The following is a 24,993-nucleotide window of genomic DNA, read 5'->3' as shown; positions in this document are numbered from 1 at the left end:
AAGAAAGGAAATAAATAGAATACGATGAAAAACATTTTAATCTTTGTGTGTTGTTTTCTTTACATATTTACTAACACTGATACTGAATAAGTGGTCAATAAACTACATGTAAAGTAATATATACATCAATCTGCCTGATTACATGTGCATGAACCGTCTGGTACATGTAAAGCGTTAAATGCCCAGTCATTTGCCATACTGTTTATCATGCTATTTCTGTCTCTTCATCATCAACATTGTTATGGTCAGGCAAACACTGAGCCGACTGGATTTTTCAAGTGATTCTCAGGGATAGGAAAAAAATTAAAATCTGAAAGTGTTGAATTTACTCCCAATTTATAACTTCTGGATCACTAATATCAAATTGAGCAAGAGCAGTATCAACTGCTTTATTTTATTTTTGGTCTCCTAGATCAGGGTCTGGGCCCCTGGTTTAGATATGTGTATTCAGGTGAATGGGCAATGATGGATTGAGCTATTGGTCTGTCTGCTTCACTACATCCACACTTGGCAGCTGTCTCCTTTGACAAGTATAAAAATATTGATATTTCTCTCATAATACAAGACATATCATAATATTCTTCTAAATGTTGTGCAATTAGAAACCAAAAACATGAATAGCTTTGTGGGATAAAATGCAGCCCACCAAACCACAAGGGATTTTATGGAATTGATCCTGAAAATAAAAAGTCTTCCAAAGAGAGAAAGCAAAGACAATGAAATTTGCTGATCTAATATGCTAAAAGTTATTAAGTGAATCATACTTTGTACAAAAATAAATCTGGCTGTCGTGGGGCTGACAAAACATATATTTTAAAAATCAAGACAAATGATGTATAATTTTGAACTGTTTTTATACTTGATTTTTCCGGGTGCAAAAAAGTTATTGAAAATTATCTATTACCTTCTATTTGTGGATGGTTTCTTAAGAGTGAGCTGTTCAAACCTGCCATGGTGGTGGTCAACAGAAAGAACTTCTCAGTTACATTGTCAATAGTGCTGAAAGAGCTCTTCCAGAAAATACAAGTTGTTTTTTTTTTTCACATGGGCAGGCACCGGGAATCGAACCCGGGTCCTCTGGCATGGCAGGCAAGCATCCTTGCCTGCTGAGCCAACGTGGCCCGCCCCAGAAAATACAAGTTTTGCATGTATTGTTCCTCATTTCAGTCAAAATCTTGAAGTTTTCATGTTGAGGCACTAGTATCACTTCATGAATGAAACATTCTCTTGGCTTTATCCAGATATTTTGTTATATTAAAGAGGAAAATATAGATAAAAAGCAAGATTATGTATTTCCCACCAAGTAGATGATTTCTGTTTTTATTCTAAGGAACATTTTAGCAATGTGTCAGGCATAGACGCCAAACTTAGCAAAATAAAATTGAAGAATTAATAAATGCACAAAATACCAAATCTTAAAAGTAACAGATCATAGAATGGAAAGGCAACTGAGGGAGAACTTTTGGGAAATCGAGGATTCATATTATTCTTGAATTTCTCCTTAAAAAAAATAAATGAAACAAAGCTCACATTTTTTTTCTTTAGATTTCTGTTTTGCTTGCAAGCGATGGTATATCTTTGCAAATTAATTTACAAGCATCTGTTCTCCTATGAAAAATTTCTCCCTTATTTTTAATTTAAATTATTTAGCTTTAAAATTATCTTTATCAACAAAACATCATATATTTAAGAGAAAGGTAAAGAATATTGATAAATATAACAATACATAAAAATACTTTGTCTTTTTATACAGTTTTTCATATAAAAGTTAGATAAGCATGTGAGTTAGGGACACATACCAAATATAAGATCTGAAAAGAATAGATGATTTCTGATCCCAATAGCAAATACTTATGTTTTTCTGAAGACCAAGGAAAATGGGAGTGAGGTGGGGAAACAGAAAAAAATTATCAACATGGGTGGGTACACTTCATGAGAAGAGTCTTTCCAGTTGGAAATGTGGAATTGTTTTATGCATAATTGAATATATCAAGTCACTAAAATCATTCCACTAAATTACCAGATTGTTTCAAGTACAATATTTTTACCTTGAAATTTCAAAATTAGCATTCTTTTGAATTTTGCTCTATTTGTTTGAATAACCTTTTACCAACATTGAACCTATCTTTTTGTTTCTTCATAAATCACTTCTTTTTGAATGTGAGCTACAAGAGGGCTTTAAAAAATTATTTAATTGGCCCTGTTTGTTAAGCAGTTTGAGTGTATGTCTCCTCCTTTCATTTGTGGGTCATATGAAAACCTGTTTTTCTGGTAAATTAGTGAAAGATTTAACTTGAATGAGCCAGGAGCAAATAGCAAGTCAATATTATATCACATTTGTATAATATATATTAACAAAATATTTTATGCACTATATATATATAATAGGAATCATATTGTATATATTCATGAAGTTTATTATATAATGTATAAAGTTATAGCCCAATATCATATGCTATAAAATATATATCATATAAATAATTTAATATATAATATAACATATAACAGTATAATTCATTTACTAATGACAATTGTTAAAGGAAATTTGTTTTATTTAAATTGAAAAAAATAAGAACAGAAACAGACACTCCTTCACAACTGATAAACCCAAAACTTAATTTGCAATGTTTCCTTAGATTGGCTGGGGAAAAATAAATCTATGCGGTGGATATTGTGTATCTTCAGTATGTTTCTCTTCTTTGCTGGCAGTCCCTGTCCAATGACTCATATAAATCTTTTAATTGTCAACTGCATGTTAAGTGATTTTCCGAGTGTTTGTAACCAAATGGTAAATCCTGGGGTATTCCAACTGAGAACTCTTGACATCCAGGAAAATTAAACATTTAGTGGTAAGCAAGTGATGATTCTGAGCAAATGTACCTCTCCCATTCTCCATCAGGTCATAGATATGTGTGGCTGTGGACTCCACCTTCATATAAATAGTCTCATAGTCAGAAACATGAGACATCAAAGGCAATATATTTAGGTCTTTGTTTCTAATCTGTTGAAAAATGTTAGAGTACAACTAATTGATAAACTCAATTAACTTCATATTTCCCAAACAACAACGAAACTGTTTAGTATCAGTCAATTTTATGCATGAAAAGTTTTATTTTGTAAAGGCATGTGATGGAAATGTGAATGAAATATAATTTGGGGTGATAATTTTATTAAAAATATATATGACCTTGGATAGATGCCTTTCTATTTTCTGTGATTTAATCATTAAAAACCTGGATTTTTAAAAATAAAAGTGAGTGCGCGGGTGGTTCAATGGTAGAATGCTTGCCTTCCATGCAGGAGACCTGGGTTCGATTCCCGGACCATGCACCCCCTCAAAAAAAAAAAAATAATGAAAAAAGAAAAGAAAAGTAAAACAAGACCCAACAAAAATAGAAACTCATCACAAGTATACTTGTAGCATTTAACTATGGGAATCAAATCAAGGTATTAATGTAAGTTCACTGTAACTCAAAGCAGTAAATGTATAGTCTAGCCAGCATTATCAGAGAGATTAGGTTCTGCTTTGCACACCTAACATCAAATTTTAATATATATCTTAAAATCCTTAAGTAATTGTTCTTTTTTCCCTAATGACGAAGAGACATGTTAATATCGGGAATATGTTTGCCATACACAATTTAAAGTTGATTTAGGATGTGGGAGTAGGCATAGTGGGAAAAAAAAGACAATAGAACTTTGGTATTGTTGCCAGTGCCTTCTATATTTAAAAGGCACCATACTGAATGAATAGCAATATGAATATTTAGCTTTCAGATGTGATTTCCTTTTTTTCTTTCAACTCACAATCCAATTTATAATACCCACTGTCATATATAAACTCTAGAGAAAAAAAAATCTCAAGTTTTACATTTTGGAAACATTTAAAATGTGCTTTTCTGTTTTACTTAGTCATTCAACAATTCAAAGAAATGCATTTACCACTTCATACATTTACAAGTTTGGCTTATCTTCTATAGAGCGAGTAAGAACCATCAAGGTGAAAATTGACCATTTGGACCTAAATTGTGTTCCTATAATTTTATCTTATAACTCCTTAATATTATCCCTAAATTATAATACTTGTATATACATACATATGTATATTTTTTGTATGCCTGTGTGTATCTTTATTTTTTGTTTTAACTTTCTCACTCCCTCTAGCCTCTAAGTTTACTGAGAGCAAGAATCATGCCTAGTCTATCTGTTATATATTAGGCATTCAATAATTATTTGTTGGATGAATGAAGTACATGATATTCAAATGTTGTGTTAAACCAAGTTTAAAAGATTCTCTTACTGAACTAGGGAACTAAAGAGGAAGGAAACTATAAGAAAAGAAATTAATTTACGAACCCCATGGTCAAAGGCATACTGCATGCTGAAACGACTACTTCTTGGCCATATTATTCCAGGGATATGATTCTGGAATAATTCATAAGCATGTTGAATGAGATTTCTGAAGTATAAGCTGTCCTGCTCTCTGAAACTATATGCACCACATGAAAGACCAAGAAGGAATAGTATTTACTTCGCAATTCAAATTTTTTTTTCGTAGGTGTAAGTTTATTTTGATTTTTATCTTGACATCAAATTATATTTTGTTTGTTTTGATGTATTCATTATCAAAATCAAAAAGATTTTAAAGCAGGTCACTGGATGTTAGTTACTAACATGCAGGTACCATTTCCTACTTGCTTACTTTCCCCATAGCTTCCAACAAAAGCACTTACAAGCTGTAGATATAAAAGAATTCTCAAGTTGAGAGAGCCGTCTTTCAGAACTTCTGAATTATGTTCTTTCTAGTTTTGAGATCATATCTAAAGAACCTGATGTTTAATACATTTGAAGTTTCTAAATTAATTTTTTAAATGAAACAACAAATGAACACAAACATTCTTAACATATGATTATTCTGTTCTACATATACAATCAGTAATTCACAATATCATCACACAGATGCACATTCATTCATCATGATCATTTCCTAGAACTACTGCATCAATCCAGAAAAAGAAATAAATAAGACAACAGAAAAAAATTCCTGCATAGCATACCCCCCACCACTCCTCCTCACCGGTCACCAGCATCTCAATCCACTAAATTCACTCCAACATTTGTTCCCCTTATTAGTTATTTTTATTCCATATGTTTTACTCGTCTGTTGATAAGGCAGATAAAAGGAGCATCAGACACAAGGCCCTCACAACCACACAGTCTCATTGCTATATCACCACACAATCATCCTCAAGAAACATGGCCACTGGAAGAATTAACAGCAACAACATAGATTTGGGGGCCTGGTACACTAGACTGTGAGTTTTCATGATCTGTAGGATATGTGCCCATATAGTAATGGGAATTGCAGGGCAAACGTGCAGAGAATAGTCAGAAAGTGTAACATCTGGCACTCAGACATGCATCAGTAAGTAGCCCAGGAATCATATGCCCAGTTTCTCATTACTCATTGTTTCGGGTATCAACACATTGACTAAACCTTAGGAACGAATGCAAAATTAATCAGGGTTATTGCACAAGGAATTACAGTTTGGGGAGTAAATTCCAAGAAGGTGAATTTTAGGAGTTATTTTCAGTTTTGAAAATCTGCGATAAATACATGCAAAGTAAATTCTAAATTTGTGTAAATTATAATAGCTACCTTTTAGGGTTTCTTCCAGGTACTGTGCCAGAGCTGCCATGTATAGTAATACAGTTTTTGCCCTAAACAAGGGGCTCAGATAGAGGTGAAAGTAGACTGAAGCCATCCTGTTGGAACTATCATACCTGACAGGGCTGAAAGCTTAAAATGCAACATTTCGTATTGTAGCAATGACCTTGTAATATTACTAATTCCATTTTACAGATAAAGCTTAACATTGGGGAAGTTTAGTGACTTGTCTAGGTCAACATGGCAAGACATCCAGATTTTTTTCTCAAGGTTGTCTGAATCTAAAGCCTTTTCTTCCCACACTCTCCTGTAAGAGCTTTAGGCAGACATTTTAGAAAGAAAATATCAGTGTTGTAAGGACACTCCATGAAGACACTGTCAGGTGAGGCTCCATTGGGGAGCAAGCACACAGCTACACTAGTCGAGATATCAAGATACTGTTATTTCTGCTCCTTCTGAGGACCACTCTAGGCTAGGCAACCAGAAAAGGAAAGGATGTAGCTAAGATTCCTCGTAATTTCCAATTATATGAACCGTGAAATCATGCAGTTTAAGAGCCATTATTTCCCCTTATTTGTTTCCATTTGAACTCTTTAAATATGGAAAAGATATGGGCACAAACCTTTGCTTTATTGTGATACCGTGTTTCTGAAGGAGATATAATGAGTTATTGAATATTCTTTCTACATGTATCTACATATAGGTCATTGTCTGCATATCAGTAAACCAGGATGTCTTTTTAACCTACTGAGTTTTATTTTGAGTTTATGATGATCTTAAAGTTCAAAGGTGGGGAAAATTTGAAAACAAGAATAAAGCCTTAAAGTTGCTTTCTTTAATTTATCATTAGCCAGAAGTGTGTGAATCAACAGAGCATCCCAAAGCTTTGTGAATGCTTCAGAAAGTTTAAAAACATCCAGGAAATTAAGAGAGGAATGTATGAGATGCCTAGATTACTCAACAGTCAGCAGTCACCAGAATTCCTGTCTGAAATACAGTTCTTTTCTCTTGTAAGAAAGAATAAAGAGCATTGCATATTCTATTTGACATTACCAGGCAGTAAAATCATTATAAGACAGAAAAATGAGGGTCTCCCCAACATCCATCACTCCCTGGGAGTTAGGTGTTTGGATTCTGCCAGAGAAGCAGTCAGTGTATATTCAGTGCAGGTCTCAGAAGTAGGAAATCCCTTTAAAGGGGATTGATGAGCCTGCCTGCAATTTCCTGCAGTGTGGGGCCACACAGGGAAGTGGCAGTGGTTTCCACCATATGGAGAGAGAGAAAGCAGGATTTACAACTCACTCATACTGTGAAGAGTCACTTATTCTGCCTATTTTTTAGGAATATATAGAACTTGAAATATTTATACTTTGAATGAAACAAAGTGTAGTCTCACGTTGAAAATTAGGAAGTCGGTAGGTATTGATTTGTTCTGCTTGTACTGCTTACTTTTGTAAACATGCAACAGTTCATGTTTTGACTGGGCACTCAAAGGACTATCATAGTGTCTGAGTTAGACAGGGGGCTATATTTTAATTTAGTGCTGGGTGCTGATGAAAGACTGATAAAAGGATCAACTTACTTGCTGAGATGGCTGGCAGAAATAGCAAGTATCAGGAAAGCCGCACTGGTTTTGTGCAGTATTTCCCAAGAAGCTGTATCACTTTCACATGTTTTAGCTAGTTCAAATAATCCAGCGAATGACACACAGAGCATTCATAATCTTGTCCTTGATATCTCTTCCAAACATTAAAACTATATTTTTATGTTATATTCATTTATGTATATATATCAAGATCCAATGACAAATTAGTCTTAATCTAATGGCTGCTTGAAAGTAAATAGTGAAGCTCTGAAATATCATTATATTATTTATATCATGCATTGATACAATGCACTAAAAGAGCAATAAATGAATTTAGAACATAATACATCCTCTAACCTCAGTTATCAGATCAGAGCTGATTGCATACAAATTGAAAGGGCAGGGCTATTTTCTCTGTGTGACAGAAAATACAGATATACAATCTGTGATGTAAATAGATGCATTTCAACCTGTGTTTTAACAGAAGGTAGAAGTAATCACTCCTCCCACCCCAGCATGATTTTGTTCTGAAGTGATCTGTCATTAAAAGAAATGGATTAGAGCTGCAGTGACAGGCAGATGGATAATGTTTGTGAAAATAACAAACTCTCTGGTTTTATTTCTTCCAGTATTTGCTCCTGTGCTCCTTTAGGTGGTCAAATGTGGAACGTAAAAATTCAATTCAACAAATATTATTGAATTCTTAATACTCCCTAGATATTATGCTAGGAGCTATGGATGTTATACAATTGAGTAGTGCACATTATTGTCTTTGAGGAAATTTAATGAGGCAGATAAATCATGAACAAGTCTGAACACAAGGTAAAGTGGCAAGTTCATAGGATGGGTGTCATCAAAGTGCCTGTTTCAGGTAAGTAACAATATCTAGTTGGTGGTGGGCGGAAGGGTCTATGGATGCGACAAATGAGAGAAGTCACAAAGATGCGGTTAGATGGGAAAAGGGCATGTAGTAGACGAGGATGGGCAGAGAATCCAAATAAAGAGAGATATATGAGCCGAAGGGAATAGGTAAATAGCCATCATTGGGTGCAGGAGAATAACAGGTTTGGTATCACAGTTTGGGAAAACCAGTGATGCAGCCATATTTGCAAAGCATTTGGGCATAGGGAGCCTGGGAACACCCTGTTAGAAAGCCAGATGACAATCTGGGTCAGAGTCAGTGGAGGGCAGAGTGGGACAGCAGCATGGACTAAAGGTTGAAAACGAAAGGGCAAGAAGAGTAAACTGTGACTATGGTCTTTGAAGTCTGAATCACCAGAAGACATAATCCCATTAACTGAGATAGAGTATTCAGAAGAGATAAAGAATTTAGTTGGAAGTAATGAGAGAAAATAAGGAGTTGATTTTATTCTACTTAGTTTGAATTCTTTGGGGACATCTACATGCAGATCTCTAATAGACAAGTTGAATAAGGGTTTGGAAATTAGAAAAAGATCAGATGTGATAAATAGATTTTGGAAATTTATTTTAAAATCAATGGTTAACGCTTGTCATGTGAGAGATCCGGATTTGATTCCCACCCCATGCACTTCCTCCAAAACAAACAAACAAACAAAGAAACAAAAAATTCAACAAATGGTGCTGCAATAAAAGGATACTCACATGGAAAAATAATGAAATGTGGCCTCGTCATATAGTACACACACATGAAAAAAAAAACTGATAGCTAAAATGGTAAACATAATCATATAAAAAAGGCAAGGGTAATTGTATAAGAAAGAATGATGAATGCTTACACTTATCAGAGAAAATAAAAGATAATTTATACCTATGGGCAATTTTGGAAACCTTGAGTAAACAGAACAAGGTCTTGTCAGAAAACCTAACAGAGTATTTTGTAGAGTTGAGAATGATCAATAGAATTAAATAATAGAAAATTCATATGAGCCTGGTCATTTAAAATCTGAGGTTATTAGTAACCTCTATAGACATGTATCACATCTCAAGTATTTAAAGAGAATAGATATTGAAGAAGTAAAATAGATAGTTGACTCAACATGTTTTTGGTGAAAGACAAAAACAAAATCAAAATAAAACCTGATAACCTGAAAAATAATGATGATAATTGCCTTTTACCGAGTATCTATTGGAGACCGAGACTTTGTGTAAATGATTTTATTTAATTCTAATCCAATAACTGAATCATCCTCTTTTACAGATGAGGAATATAAGGAACAATGTGTATGCAAAACCGTACAACTAGTAAAGGGGTTAGCATCTAGAATAGTTCACTAGCATTTTCTGAGATGAAGGAAATGTAAAGTGGCTACTAAGCACGTGAAATGTGCCTCAAGTGACCAAGGAAATGGATTTTTCATTGTATTTAATTTTAATTATTTTAAATATAAATGGCCACATGTGGCTAATGGCTACCATATTGGACAGTTCAAAGCCTGGTTCACAGAAAGCACTCAATAAGTATTTGTTGAGTAACTGGAACGTTGAGACAGTAGTTGAACCTGATTCACACTGGGTTCAAAGACTATGCTCTTTCAACAGCACTGGTAACTAGTCAACAATTCAATGCAGCTCAATGTGTCTAGAGTCCATTTAGAACTCTAAATACTCTTCCCAGTGCACCCTTTTCTAGTACACAGAATCTCCTTATTCTACTTCCATGCTCAAGTCAAGCTAAGCAAATTGTTTCCTCAAGAAAAATATCTTCTGAGGACACAGGTACAGGCAGGGTATGATCACAAATTTGGTGGCAAGTAGGTAGATTGGGAATAAAAAGGTATGAAAGTCCTCCCTTGAATGAGGTAGATGCTGTGGGAGCTGATTTGATGTAAGTGGCTGACCATGACAATTTGGCTAGGAATTTGAACTTCAAGGTACAGAGTCCATGGCAGTCTCAGGGAGAATTGAGTAAATGATTGCAACTAAGCTTCTAAGACAAAATAATAGGATCATAAATGGGACACAGAACATCATGAGCAGAAATCTATTTGTAAAAAAGACTCTAGGGTCAGATAGGTGAATGTTATTATCCAGCACATATGTTTATAGAGGTGGGGCAATAGCTTAGGGATGAAGGAAGAGCGTTTGCTGCTGAGACAGTTGGGTTCCAGGAAGGTTCAGTTGCCAGGGTTTAGGAACCAAAGGCAAAGGCCAGTTCCATCAGCTGGACCATTCTACAAGCAGAGGTCTGGGTCCAATGGGGAGCAAGCAGATGGAGGCAGGAGCCCAGTGAGACAGCAAATTTTGAGTGTGGAAAAAATATATTAAAAATTACCTGGTAAGAAGAGAAGAAGATTTGAACCCTCTCTCTCATTAAGCTAAAGAATCAGAAGAAGCACAAAGGTACATTCTCTTCAAGACTGTACTCCTCCACCCACCACCATCAGCAATAGCAGTTGCTGTCTGAACTTGTTTCACTATTCACTGCATTCTTCTTTTGGAGAATCATGTGAGCTTCATATATTGTACTATTAGCCATTAATGAAACTTCATCCAAACAATGAATGTAGTCATCTCTCCTCTTTTCAGTGAAGCCAGTCACTGCATATTCCACTTTTGGTAAGATGATGATTTCAAAATGTGTCACCTGCCTATGCTGGAAGTAGAGAAAGGTAATACTTTAAATGAAGATTTTTCTTTCTCATGTCAAGCCACGACCCTGGAAATACTGAGAATGAGATTAGGAGGGGGAAAAATAGTCAAATTTTCCTTGCTCATTTAGTCTGCATTGAACATTTATGAAGCCTTTGCAGTGAGTGCAAAAGAGGACGATAAGGTGCAGTGAAATGTATGCTGAGACTTTTTTCCTCCCAGTGGATTTTACACCTGGCTGAAATCAGGGAACACTGTTCTGGAGTGATTGGAAGTTCTTTTTTCCAAATGCAAAGGCTCTGATGAATTCTGAACCTTTCAGCACTCTCTTATCTTGGTTATTACTCCAGCTATGAAGCACAAATGAGTCTGAAGCCTTTTAGAATGCCTGAATGGTCTTGATGGAAGCATGAAGAGGGCTAACCAGGAAATATATCAGTGTTGCCTTGAAGGATTACCTAAATGGATTTGAATTACTGCCTCAGATGGACGCCCTAATTTTACAGGTAGCATCAGTCCTTTAACTTCCCAAAGTTAACTATGTTCCATGCATTGGATTTAGAAAGCTTTTATAAAGCAAAGTCAGAAAAAAGGCCTAGTTTACATGTCCTTTACACTATTCCCACTTACTTTATTTTTTCTGGAGCAGTACTGATGATTATAGGGGAAAGATTATGTCCCCTTGTAAGGAGTCCTGTATATAAATCTTTTGAGCTATTGTTTTTAGTTTTAAAATTCAAAGAAGGTGGCTAATCCACCACAATATTTATGCTCCTACGTAGCCAAGCAGAGTGTATACATAAAGACATAAGGCCTTTATACCAGAAGTGCCTGCTGTCCAGCAATGCTTCTCAAACTAGTTCTCATGAAGGATTTTTTTTCCCTTTGTGTGTTAACCCACCATGGCCCAAACATGCACGACTGTACAAAACTCATGCCACATGCAGCTCATCATGTGGATTCAGAAACACTCCAACAGCTTAGCTATATTAAATAGCTATATTAAAAGAAAAAATCAAATAGCTATATTAAAAGAAAAGTTCTAAACGCACTCAATTTCTATCCTTACCTTGGTGTGGACCGTAACTGAATTACCTAACCATGCTTGAGAAGCACAGCTTTTTATAGAACAGCCTAGTTAATTTTTTTGTATATATATTATTGCATGAAATTCTTATAGGCACAAAAGCCATAGGTGACAAGCAAGGCATGGACACAGTCCCCGACTGCTTGAAATTTATAATAAAAAAGTAGGAAATACTATTAATGAAGAAACATCTATATCAATCTCATAGGACATAGACTAGAAATACTAAAGCAGAACACAAAAAAGAGATAACTGCCTTGTTTTATTGAAGAGCTGCCTATTTTTTTTTTTTTTAAAGAGAGGGAGGAAGGGAAGGAAAGACAGAGAAGGAAGGAAGGGAGGAAGAAAGGGAAACATCTTTAAACATTTTCTTGTTTTATTATATTTTGTTTTTTGTTTGTTTGTTTTTTACATGGGCTGGGGCCGGGAATCGAACCGAGGTCCTCCGGCATAGCAGGCAAGCACTCTTGCCCGCTGAGCCACCGCGGCCCGCCCCTATTTTGTGAGGAAGGATGGTGCAGGGTGATCCCAGGGTGCCTGGTCTCACAGCGTAGGAGAAGCTTGGAAGTAAGAGCTAGCTAGTGGGCCAGGAAGGAAACTTTTGGGCCTTATCATTTCTACACTTTACAGAAACGTAATCATCATATCTCACGATCAATAAGAAATTGAATATATGTGGTAAGAAAGGGATTCTGTACAATTAATTTGAAATCACAGAAGTCAAAGCTGCAAAAGACAGTAGAGATTAACCCTTCATTATATGGAAAAGTCAACTTAAATACATAGAACTGGATGAATTTGTACCAAGCCTCACTATGTAGTAAAAGTTAAAAGTAGGAAAAAACAAAACAAACAAAACAAAAAGTTACAAGTAGGACTCATATCAAGCCCTTCTGACTCCAAATATGTGACCTTCTATGATACCCTGTTGTCTCTCTCTCCAGCCTGTTTTTTATTCTCTTTACCTAATTGTTTGAGAATAGTTCTCCCCTTTAGAAGAAACAACATACTCCCCATTAGGCAATTTTCTTTTGCCAATTTCACAGTCTCATGTCTGATAACGCAGGGCTGTACTTGTTCCTAAAGAAGGATTAGGGTATTTGATCAAGTTGTCATTTACACCTTTCTTTAAAAATTCAGATGCAGAAGAATTATGGATACATATATAATACACACATTGTATATGTTGATTATTTAAAATTCTCCATTTTATACTTTTCTTGCCTCCATACTATACTGTTTACTAAGTATTCGGGAATCCAGTTACCAAACTGAGGTAAGATTATGATTTTATAATGTGAAGGATGCCAGTTTATCCAACTGGCCCTTAAATCTAGATGCAGGACCTCAGATGACACATTTCATCTCTTCACCCTCAGTTACCTCATCTATAGAATGGACATAATAGCAGTGTCCACCATACAACGCAATTGTGAGAATTGTGTGAGGGACTCGTATATGACCCCCAGCACAGTGACTATCCCATGTAAACATTAGCCCGTGTTATCAGCTTATATCATTACATTCAACAGAAAGAAATAATATGAGAGCCCTTAAAAGGGAAAAGAGAAGGAAAATATTTGGTAATGAATAAAGAAAGGAACAATGTACAATTACGTTGTTGCGCTCTGCAAAAGTAAACACCGGTTGTTTGTGTTCATTTCCCTCAAAGGATAATAAATATTTGAAAGGCATGCTCTGCTTTCGGGAAGAACAGATAAATTAGAATATAATTAAATTTAAAAAAAGACATTTGAGGGTGCTGCTTCTAGAGAAAATTAGATGCTTCCCTGCAGTGATTGTCCCTTGTGCATGGAGGTGGAACCTGACCAGTAGATTTGGGTCAGGAAGGCCTTTCTTGGTAGCTGCAGGGACACTGCAGCTCTACGGACCCTGCTCTGGGGCAGAAGAAAAGGGCTTGTCCTCGGTGTTGGGCTAACCTGTGGGACACAGTCCATTTCCAGGCAGATGGGAGCCAAGCACGGGTGGACCTTAAGACTCAATGTCTGTTTTGTTTGCGGGTTAGCAAAGTCAGCTTCCGTCTTTGATAACATACAAGGGAAAGTCTTTTGAATTTAAGGAATCAAACCGCTGCAGCTGTTATGAGGCCACAATTTGAAAAGCTTTTGTAGACTGTCTGCTGAAAGACAGCTCTGTACCTTTTCATATAAGCCTTTCACACTGCGTGACATTTTCAGCGCTTTCATTTTTTTTTTTTTTATTCTTCCAGCACATGCTACAGTAAAATTACAAGTATAGCCGTCCACCATCTGGCAAGATTCTCATTCCCCTCGAAACTAAACCGAGGCTGTTGAAGATGTTTGAATTTTAGGTTTCTGCTTTCTGTATAACCCTATGTGGTGTATATTTGACTTTTTAATCAAATCTTGAAAAAGAACCTTCAAAATTAATTCTTATGCCTCTTATGGCCTCATTGCTGGAACTCAGTGAAATTCAGAATCTCGGAATTTAGTTTGTGTTTATGGCTCAAAATCTAACATTTTTTAGACTGCACATTGAATTAGAGATGAATTTGTTAAGGTAAACTTTTCAAAGGTCTTTTTATTGTATAGTATAGAAAGAATTGACATAATTAGGACTTTGTGTATTCTTGTTGGGGACTTTTTATGTGACTTTTAGAAAGTCTGTAATAAAACTTGTCTCTTGCTCTGAAAAAAAAATCTAAAATTGTCTATCAATGAGTTCTTATATCAAAAGCAGCAGCTTAAAATATTTTTTTGTATGATAAATAGCCTTGTTAACATGCTTACGTTCTCTGTTAACTGGAATAAAAAGCGATATCAATATCCAAAGCAAAATGCAGTCTTTTAGTCAAGCTCTCTAAAACCAAGAACTCTAAAGTCTTCTAGTCAATCCTCAGTCAAGGACTCTAGAGAATGACGCTTGAAATTCCTGTTGAAGATCCCAGGGTTTGTATAGAATAATATGATATTTCTTTGACTTTTTAATGAAAGCTGCCTCACAGACCCTTGCAGAACATAGATACTCTCAAGACGATAAGGAAAGCATTTGCTAACATATTCATGCATGTTTTCCTGAGTACCTGATACGACGGAATCTTCTTCCTTCGCTTCTTCCTTCGCGAGTGCATATACTTCACACTGGGTTACACAGCACGTTAGAGAAGAGTGAGGATCGCGAATTTGATATAGTATTACAGTATAACACATAATTCAATTCAGTAAATATTTCTGGCATGTCTACTGAGAGAAAGGCAGAGTAGGGAATGTTAAAATGGGAACTACTTTGCAATCTCTAAAATTACCACCTCAGCGACAGTCATTCAATCTGTGCTACCCAATACAGTACCCATAGCCACATTTGGCTATTTCAATGAAAATTTATGTTAACTAAAATTAAATGTTCATTTTTTCCATTGCACTAGCCATGTTTCAAGTGCTCAAAGGCCATATGTTGATGTTGGCTACCGTAATAGACCAGGCAGATTTAGAACCTTTCCATTATTGCAGGAAGGTCTTTTGGACAACACTAGAGTATATGTTCCTTGGAGAGGACAGAACCGTACATTTTTACTACTTAGGAGAATAAACAAATATTGATTGAATAATTAGTTGAAAGAGAACCCTAGTCCAGAACTTCTGACTTCCTGAGGATTTCTTTTTGTGCCTTAATATCTTTGTATCCAAGAGAATTTCTAAGTGTAGAGATCCAGATACAGCTTATTTAGATGCTTTATCACATCTTTCTCCTTGTCTTTGATTAAATGATGGGTAGGGTCTTGGTGGTGATGATAGTGACCAAAAGATAATGATGATGTAGGCTATGGTTATGATAATTGAATGAGAATGTCTTACCAGAAGTCAGCTTACTGGAAATTCTGAGCTTTTATTATCTAATAGGCCATCATTGCTGAGTCTTTGAACAGTGGATAGGGCACTAGCGATTTGGCAGGTCTGTGATGTGGATATAGGTGCTTATACTATACTGAGTGCTTTTCAGTCATATCTAAGGCATGGTTAAACTTTCTGTTAGAAATGTTACATATTTGAGACTAAAAACTATGGAACAGACCTTGAATGTGCTAAAACATGCCTTGCTATAACGCCAACTCCTTGTTGAAGATTGTCTTTTCTTGTAATTATTTTACATGGTTAGGAAAGTCTTGTTGCATGTTTTGTCTGGGCTTGTTAAAAAAGGTGAAATTGCTCAGAAGAGTCTCCAAGACCCATAGGCGTGGTGAGAATATTGATCTGATTCTATCAGCTCACTAATGGGAACCAATTTCACAAGAGACTGATGGATGGACCAGAAGTTTTAGAAGAACTTGTGCTATATTTGCTATAAAGGAGGCATCTTCTCGGTGACTAGAGTAACTATATTTGCAGCCCTGACTACGTCCTTTCCAGAATAAGTTACTTTGTGAAGCGCAATCATGGTCAGATAACTGCTGGGTTATCAAGCTATCAGAATGTGTCTAAAGTCATTTGATCTGGAAACCTAGCAGAGAAGTCATGAAATATTCCCATCCTCACCTCTTCTTGGGCTGTGTTGCAGACACATGAAGGGATTCTCCTGCCTCATTTCTCCTGTACATAAACTTTATCTACATTAACCTGTTTTCCATTATAAAATATACAAGTATATTATAGATATCTTGATGAAATTTAGTCAACCCAAACTAATCCAAATATATTGTACACTGAGTCCCAGGAAGTGGTATTTTGCTACCCTAGGTTTCTTTATTTGAATATTTCAGAAAGCAAATAAGAATCCCCTCTTCCTGTAAAGCTGAAACAGGTCATCTCAAGTATTATAGGACTTTTTGACTTTTGGTAGTTATTTTTCACTTTAAAGAATCATTATTATTATTGTTGTCATTTGCTTTTATTACACAGTTTATGTTATGCAGAGGCTCTGCTTATTATATGTTTCTGATAAATATAAATGGAAAAATGTATTAGTTATTGATAAGTGCATTTTATTTTGAAAATGAAAAGTTTCTTAAAAATGAGGAGAGAAAGGGGCGTGAAATCATTGGGTTGAATCAGGGGTTAGAATTTTGTTTCAAAAATAGTATATTTATAAACTAACTCTTGGTCATGGGTCATATTATTCATAATTCCACCTGTGAGTCCATTAAGTGGTGATCATTTCTTCTTTTTTAAAATCACAATGACGCTTGTCATTTATCTTAAGGCAATAATAATGCACCTTTTATTAATATTACTTATATGCTAATTCTAGCCTTGAGATTATAGTATTACATTCTTTAAGGAAAAGACTGTGATTTAATTGTCTTGTTTTCGTGCTACAGCTTTTTTGGACCGTACTATAACCAATATTCTGGACTATGCATATGTTAGGGATAGACTATTTTAGGAGTAACTGAAGAAATATCCGTAAAATAGGCATATGCTCAAAAGAAAAAGAGAATGATTTTAAGTGGTGTCGTGGTCTCAATGTGAGTCAAACTCTTTTTCCCTTGCACAAGTCTTATGATTCCAGATGAAATGGGGTAAAATGTAGGCATATCTTTATAACTAAAGATGGACTATTTTTACTTAAACAAAGACTGTTTCCTAGGAGCAATTTTTTATCATGACTTTCAAAGGTCACAGTCAATATCTCAAAATAAAATGTCATATGAGTTATACAGAGAAGGTAGGGTTTAACAAACGAATATTATTGCTGAATCATTACATTGATATTTCTTATAGTCTCCAGTATTTTAGAGCAGCTAGAAGTAAAAACCTAAAATTGTGGAATTGTAACCCATACAAAACTCTGAAATCTGTTCTACAACTAATTGTTGTGCTGTGCTTTGAAATTTATTGCCTTTTTGTATATGTTATTTTTCATAAAAAAGAAAAAAAGTTGATTGTGATGATAAAATAATATTTATTTCTTCTAGCCTCCTATGTTCTGGAGCAACTAGAAGGAAAAATCTGAGATGATGGAATGGTAGCCCATGACGAACTCTGGGATCTGTCCTGTAACTGCTTGTTGAAGAGTGCTTTGAAAACTATTGCTTTTTTCTTTCTTCATTTTGTATATATATTCTATTATACAATTTTAAAAAGCCAAAAAAAAAGTCATACGAACATTTTCTGCATTGTGGCAAATTGACTTTATTTATCCTTTCATTACTGTTGTCCAGAAAACACATCCACTTATCCATTCAAACAAATTAGGGGAGATTATAATTATTTGTAGTAGAACAACTTGCACTTCCAAAATCAGGTGTCACTGTGTGTCTTCTTGCGTCTAGAAGTCTCAAGTCCAGAAAATTGGAGTGAACACAAAACATAGATATCAGGCAGGGTTCTTATTTGCAAGAAACAGGTATTGCTAATTTTCTGGCTAATTTAATCAGAAAAGTGAAGGTACCTAGACCTATTAAGTAGCTAACAGAATTTCTAGGAAAGCTGACTAATCTAGATTGAAGGCTATATAGCTGTGAACAATGCAATATATCCCCCCAAAATATGCACCACCTTTGGGGTAATAAACACTACTGAGGCTGCTGACCCTCAAGAGGTGTGTGCATCCCCTCCTCTTTGCACAATTAGCTTCCTACTCAAAGGAAGGAGTGAGTGCTTATAGTTGGCAGAGACTAAATCATGTGCCAGTGCCTTAACTGTGGGGCTAGATGAGACAGTGAGTATTAGGAATTTTCATTTCGGTTGTGAGTTAGGTGGTGTCTCAAGAGGTCGGAGATTTCTCCAGCATAGAGCGGGGATTCTGAGATGAAGTGATAGGAAATAATGAAAAAGCTCTGATGTACAAAAATATCTGGTTAAATCCCTTTATCACTGACGTCAGAAACATAGTTTTATGACTCGAGAAAGCAAGGAAAGCAAATTTTGCCAAATTATTAATCAAACTTGCTTCAGCCTACTTGAATAGCCAGGTGACCCAGTATCATATGGATGCACTTAATTTTAAAATGGAGAATCTACCTTCTCTTTCCAGTTGTGTCAAGCGATTAGCACATGTTTGCAACCACTATTGGGATAAGAACAATTGAGTTAGAATTCGCAGGCTGATGTTTTCAGTTAGAAGACAGGAAGTTTAAAGAACTGTAGACTGTCAGTATATCTAGTGATTGAACCAGCCTAGGGACATGCACTTCTTCTAGTCCAGCCTGCTCCATTTGAGTGGGAACTGGGTTTGTATTCTCTCCATTTTTAAAACACTTTCTTTTGTTTTTCTGGAGGATATTGTTTTGCTCAAGACTAATCCTGCTTTCAATTTACCAAATGAAATAGGCTGCATTTAAGCTCATTTCCAATGTGCTTTGAGCACTGTTCTTACTGGGGGTGGTGGGGATTAAGATGAAGCAGTAAATTTCAAAATGAAATCTTTTAAGGATAAAACTCATCTACTTAAAGGGAATGCATGTGAAAAATCCAAATACAATATGAATCCAGCTTCAATGAATTAACCAACAATAAATCATCTGTTGCTGGGTTGCTTCTCCTTATATTCTACGTATCATTTATTTCTAAGAAATAGGAATAAAGGGTGTAAGAAGATATTTATAATGTCTGGAAAGGAGCAGAGCTCTGGCTATATTCCTGACTGAGACTGTGACTCTCCCTTCTGTGTGGGGAGTCAGGGACAACATTTTTCAGGCACTTTATTGCCACCAAAGTTTGACTCCTGTTATTCCAGAATACTGCAGACCCCCATCTTTCTCTTTTTTGCAGTTGAGCAGGATCTGGAGAATGTGTCCTTATACTGAATGACTTGTCATTTGACCGGATATCAATGTTACAGTCATTGGTGTCATGGCAGTTGAAATTCTGGCTCCTTGTTAAGTTAAGCTTTTGACAGCTCCTTCAGTGTTTTGAGCCACTGCACCACAAAACAGGCTTCATTCCCTCTCCCCTCTCTGTCTTAAATATCTGCAGTATATATCAGCTGGAACAATAACTAGCCAACTCTTCCCTTACTGCTACAAATCTATTACCAAATCCAATGCTCAATGGAAAAAAAGCATAATAATAAAAGCAAAGCCTACCAAATTTTGTGCAACAGTTTTCATAGAAACATCTGCTGTGTTTTCTTATCCTGAAGGAGTAATTATTTCCATTTTGCTGTCAGCAAAGGATGGTAGCTAATTCAACGATTATTTTTTCATGTTATAGCCTTGGCTTTGGAATAAATTGTATGGACAATTATAGTACTCTCTCGCTTTGTTTCTTGCAAAGCCATTATTTTGTTTGTGTCTGCTAACACTCTTATTATGATCAATGACAAATTCTAAATGGTCTTTCACTAATGCATCACTGTGCGAACATGGTCTGATTTGGATGACAACTGTAATATATGTTTTATAGGCTTGGCATGTGAATTTTCTGCAGCTCATTGCATCAGGCTGCATAATCTTGCCAATATTGCCTAAGCAAATGGATAATCCTCTGTGTAGACCCATCTCCCAAGTACTCTCCTGGGGCTCACACCAGTAGATTGCATGAATTTATTTAACTTGTAGTTCCTTTAAGAAAAAATAACACACACCAGCAACATACCAGGACAAGATACTTGAACAATCTATGGAAATTCTTGTTTCACGTGAATGTACCTGTAGAAGACATGAAGTTAGTGACTCCTTTGGTCGGAGACCTTTCAATTGTCTGTTTTAGAAAGGGGTCTATGATGATAGAACATTTTTCAAGGTAATTCAGAATTGTGTTTTCTGCTATGGAATACCCATCTCTTAATTAAGACCAGCCTTCTAATAACGCTTTTCTTCTCTGCATTTCTCCATTAAAAACAGAGTTTGTTTATCAGTAATGTACCTTTGCCCAATTGTTTTTCTTTCTTTGACATTGATCGTATTGACATACTTATTTAAGTATGAGCAGGGGGCTAAATTATTATTGACTTAAGAAGATAAAAGTCAATAACACTCCAAACTAAAAAAGGTTACACTGACATTATTTCCATAAAGTGTTTACCATAATTCTTGACTTTTTAATTGAATGAAAAATCAGTCACCTCTGTGCATGCTAATGAAGATGTAGTTATCATGGTAGATGCTCACCTGTGAATGATAGAGAGCTAAAATGACGGCAACCTTAAACAAGAGAGAATCATTTTACTCTCTCCTGTAAAAGTCCAAGCAGTTAAAGGAATTCTGCTCTGTGAAATCATCAGGAGCTTGGGAGACAGATATTTTATATTATTTTTATATTGTGGGAAAATGTTTAATTATTTGCTTCATAGTTAAAATTATTGTTTTCAACATTTGTTGTTTTTTTCAAATCTTTTGGGTTCTGTGGTTTACATGGGAGCAGGAAGATAGAGGAAATAATCTCTGATAAGAGAAAAGTGACATTAGTTAAGTTCTGCAAAGAACAGCTAGAGGAATTTCCCTGTCTGAATCAAGGAGCACAAGATAGTATGTGAAGGAATAAAGAGTAGATTAGAAAAGCTGTTGGGTGTGTAAATTGGCACAACCCCTTTTTAAGGAAAAGTTGGGAATAACTCCCAAATTTATGTATTCAAAAATCATTTGATTCCAAGATTCATCTTTTATTAATTTTATCCTGTAGACATACTACCCATTGATTTCCATCACTCTTGCTTTCTTCTGCATCTCACTGCCATATTTAATCCTTTGGTTAAGATACCACTTTGTGTGACATTCATTGCCCACCCCCCCATGCTCCTTCAAAGTATTTATTCTAACTGTAATTGATCAACTAGTTCAAAAGATATTTTTCTTTCTACTACTATTCTGCCCTACCCTGAGGCAGAACCATTATTCCCTATTTAGCTTCCTAAATCTTGTAAGATAAGCACTGCCAGTATAAGCAGTTGATCTGTTCCACTTAATCAAAATATCTTTAATTTTGAATACTTCCTTCAGTTCCAATCACTCCCTAATTCCCCAAGAGACAATGAAAAAACTACTTCAGCTTCTCAGAACAAATACACTTAAAAACTCTCATTCCAGATGTCCTACATTAAACTCTCCCTGGGAAAGTCTAGTCCTGGAAACTTTTAGATGCTGTCTAACCTGCAAACTGCATATTAAAAACATGATGTTCCTTAATTTACATTATTTTCCTCCTGATGAATCACTGCACCTCTTTTTTTCTTTATGTAAACATTCTCACTTGACGCTTTTATTGCATTAACCCTACATTACTTTCCTATGGTTGCCATAAAAAAAAATAAATACCACAAACTTGGTAGCTTAAAACAGCAGAAATTAGTTCTCCCACAGTTCTGGAGGCCAGAAGCCCAAAATTAATTTTGGTGGGCTGAAATCAAGGTCACACTCCCTCTGGGTACTCCAAGGGAAGAACCCATTCCTTGGCTCTTCCTGCTACTGTTGGTTCCATGCATTTCTTGGTCTCCTCATTTTAATCTCTGCCTCCCGGTTCGCATTCCCATCTCTTCTTCTGTCAAATCAACCCCTGTCCCCTTCTTAAAAGCCTGCCTGTGATGGCATTTAGAGCCCATATGGATAACCCAGATAGACGGTGACCTTTTTCCCCATCTGCAAAGTCTTTTCCATGTGCGATAAGATTTACAGTTTTCAGGGACCAAGACCTAATATATTTGGGACCAATATCCAGCCTACTACAAACTCTGACAACATAATAAAATGAATGAGCCAAGCATGGACTTTGAACATCACAGAACTGGATTCGATTCTCAGTTCAGGATTCTTCTTGTTCTGACCTATGAACCAGCTCTTTAAAATCTCCTGCTCTCATATTCATCATCTGTAGAATAAGGAAAATAAGTCTTACTTTTCAAGAGTTCTGTGAATACTAAATCAACTACCATTTATCAGCAAACAGCATTTAATATATGTTTAGTTCCTTCCTTAAACTTTCTTTGGAAGACTTTTTAAAAAACTTTTATTTACTTAAATGCTACATTTAAATTAAAACTTTCAAAAAAAAAAAAGATGCAAGTTAAGATCCAGCTAAGTCTCCAGGGAGCTATACTGCTTGATTTCTTAAATGACAAAATATATACCATTCTTTGCAAAACATCACCTTTGATGGCGTCTTTAATTTGCAAAGGAAATGAAGTCAAATATATAAAGCCAAATTAAGTGACAGGACCTGGAATGTCTTCAGAGTTGCCATAAACTATATTCACTTACAAAACCAGGCAACTGAAGACTTTTCCTAAGATAAAAAATCATTTTTCTTTCAGCTACTATTGTATTCCCACTTTCACATGGAGTATTTGAAAATCCCCCAAATAAGTGCATTTTCTAAAATGTCTGTCACAACTCTTTGATACTGATTTTTAATTAAATCTTTCAATAATAGTAGTTTTAGATTTCCAATTTACACTCAGAAGCTCATCTCTTGAAATTCCATTTTGGTAGTGGTCCATAGGATTCAAGGTATAGTCCTTTTCATTGTCAAGCTATCACAAAGACAGTTTTAGTTTCACTTAATAGAAACTGCTTCAAAATTCAACTTTAGCATGAATCTTTATTTAAAGAGATCCTAAAACAAGTAATGTTCATGAATGTAGATTATATTAATTATTTTTTAAAGTGAACAGTAGGTTCCCTGTAAGGGGGAAAAGAATAATATAAAGAGAAAGAGAAGGAGGAAGACAAGTGAAAAGAAAGAGAAGAAGTTGAACAAGGTAGCTAGACAAGGGAGGACAGACCAAGGATGAAAAGAATGACTTTGCAAGAGACAGGAAAAAAAAGTGAAACGTTGCTGGGTAAGTGAATTGCAAATCTGACTCCTGGAGAGCAGATGCAGATGTACTATATTGCTTTGGATATTGGCAGGGTGATACCTCTCTGGATGTTTTCAAGGGGACTACAGAGAAATTATCCCCAGGGAAGCAAGCTGTCAACCTTCCCTGTCTACTCCAATGTCAGAGCAAAACTCTAGGCTTTTCCAGCTGGGTCTTTTCCCTCTGCATCATTTTGTCCTTCTGCTCCCTTTAAAATATGCCTTCCTATTTCTCCTCATTACTATTATCCTTGCTGCCTCCCTTTGGTAACATTTTCATTAGGTAATGCAGTTATATCACCTGACAAACAAGCCGCATCTCTACCAACCTCTGCCTCTGACCTCTGAATCCTCCAAGCACATTTCCTCTTATGAATTTAAATTTCTAATCCAGTTCTCTGGCAGTGGGTTCATGGCCTCTGGTGCTAGAGTTTCCTGGACAGGAGCTATGGAATGACACAGAGATGTACTGCCTTTGACACTGCTACTGGTTTTTTTCCTTTGAACATCATTCTCATCCAGAGGAAAGATGTCTGCTTTTATTTTAAACAACCACCTTCGAATTCTCATCCCTCATCATTGTTCTCTTTAATTTCGAAAAAGAATTGAATAACATTGGGCATGCATCTTAAGGTGGTTTAACCTGTCCAAAACGTATTTTTATATTTGTCTATAGTTGGTATTTCTGTGATTATTTACCACTCATCTAAATTCATAGACACGGCTTAGAGATTAAATTTAGTGCTGCTGAGCCTGTTAGATATTAGGGTAAAATCTACTTTATGCCTATGTAAAATGCTTTCAAACTCTTAATGTAAGGGGCACTGTGGCAGGAGGAGTGGTTTAGAGCATCGGTGTATGAAGCGAGTGTTGGCTCCACCATCTCTGTAGCCTCAGGTAAGTTAATGAAACGTTCTAGGCTTCAGTTTTCACAGCCATAAAATACACATAATAAAAGTACCTCTATTAGGAGATTTTAATAAAAGCTATATATGAGAATGTGGGTAAGGAATTGCGACATATAAAACAATCAATAATTGTTAGCCATTATTATTATTATTAGTAGTAGTAGTTTTCAGAGTTGTTTTCTTAGCATTGTATTTTATTTCAAAAAAGTTAAAATGCTATATCAGAGGAAATTAGAAGAATGGCGTTATTTTTTAAAATTATAATTATTTTTTGATTCCGGCATTTCAAGTGTTCTTCCTAGCGCTGTCCAAAAGAACTCTCTGCAATGATGGATATGCTTTCTGTCCATGGTAGCCACAAGCCACATGTGTGTTGAGCACTGAACATGTGGCTGGTATGAACTGAATTTCTAATTTTATTTGGTTTTAATTAATTTTAATACATTTGGCCTAAGGTTATCAGA

General features: G+C 35.6%; 1 protein-coding gene across 3 annotated transcripts in view; it reads left to right on the top strand.

The window, feature by feature from the left end:
• The window catches only part of NALF1 (NALCN channel auxiliary factor 1), a 636,618-nt gene that overhangs the window by 129,773 nt on the left and 481,852 nt on the right, over nucleotides 1–24,993 (top strand). The window lies entirely within an intron of this gene.

Source organism: Tamandua tetradactyla, chromosome 4 (genome assembly GCF_023851605.1).
Source record: "Tamandua tetradactyla isolate mTamTet1 chromosome 4, mTamTet1.pri, whole genome shotgun sequence".
Lineage (NCBI taxonomy): Eukaryota > Metazoa > Chordata > Mammalia > Pilosa > Myrmecophagidae > Tamandua > Tamandua tetradactyla.
This window is presented reverse-complemented; position numbering and strand designations above follow the sequence as displayed.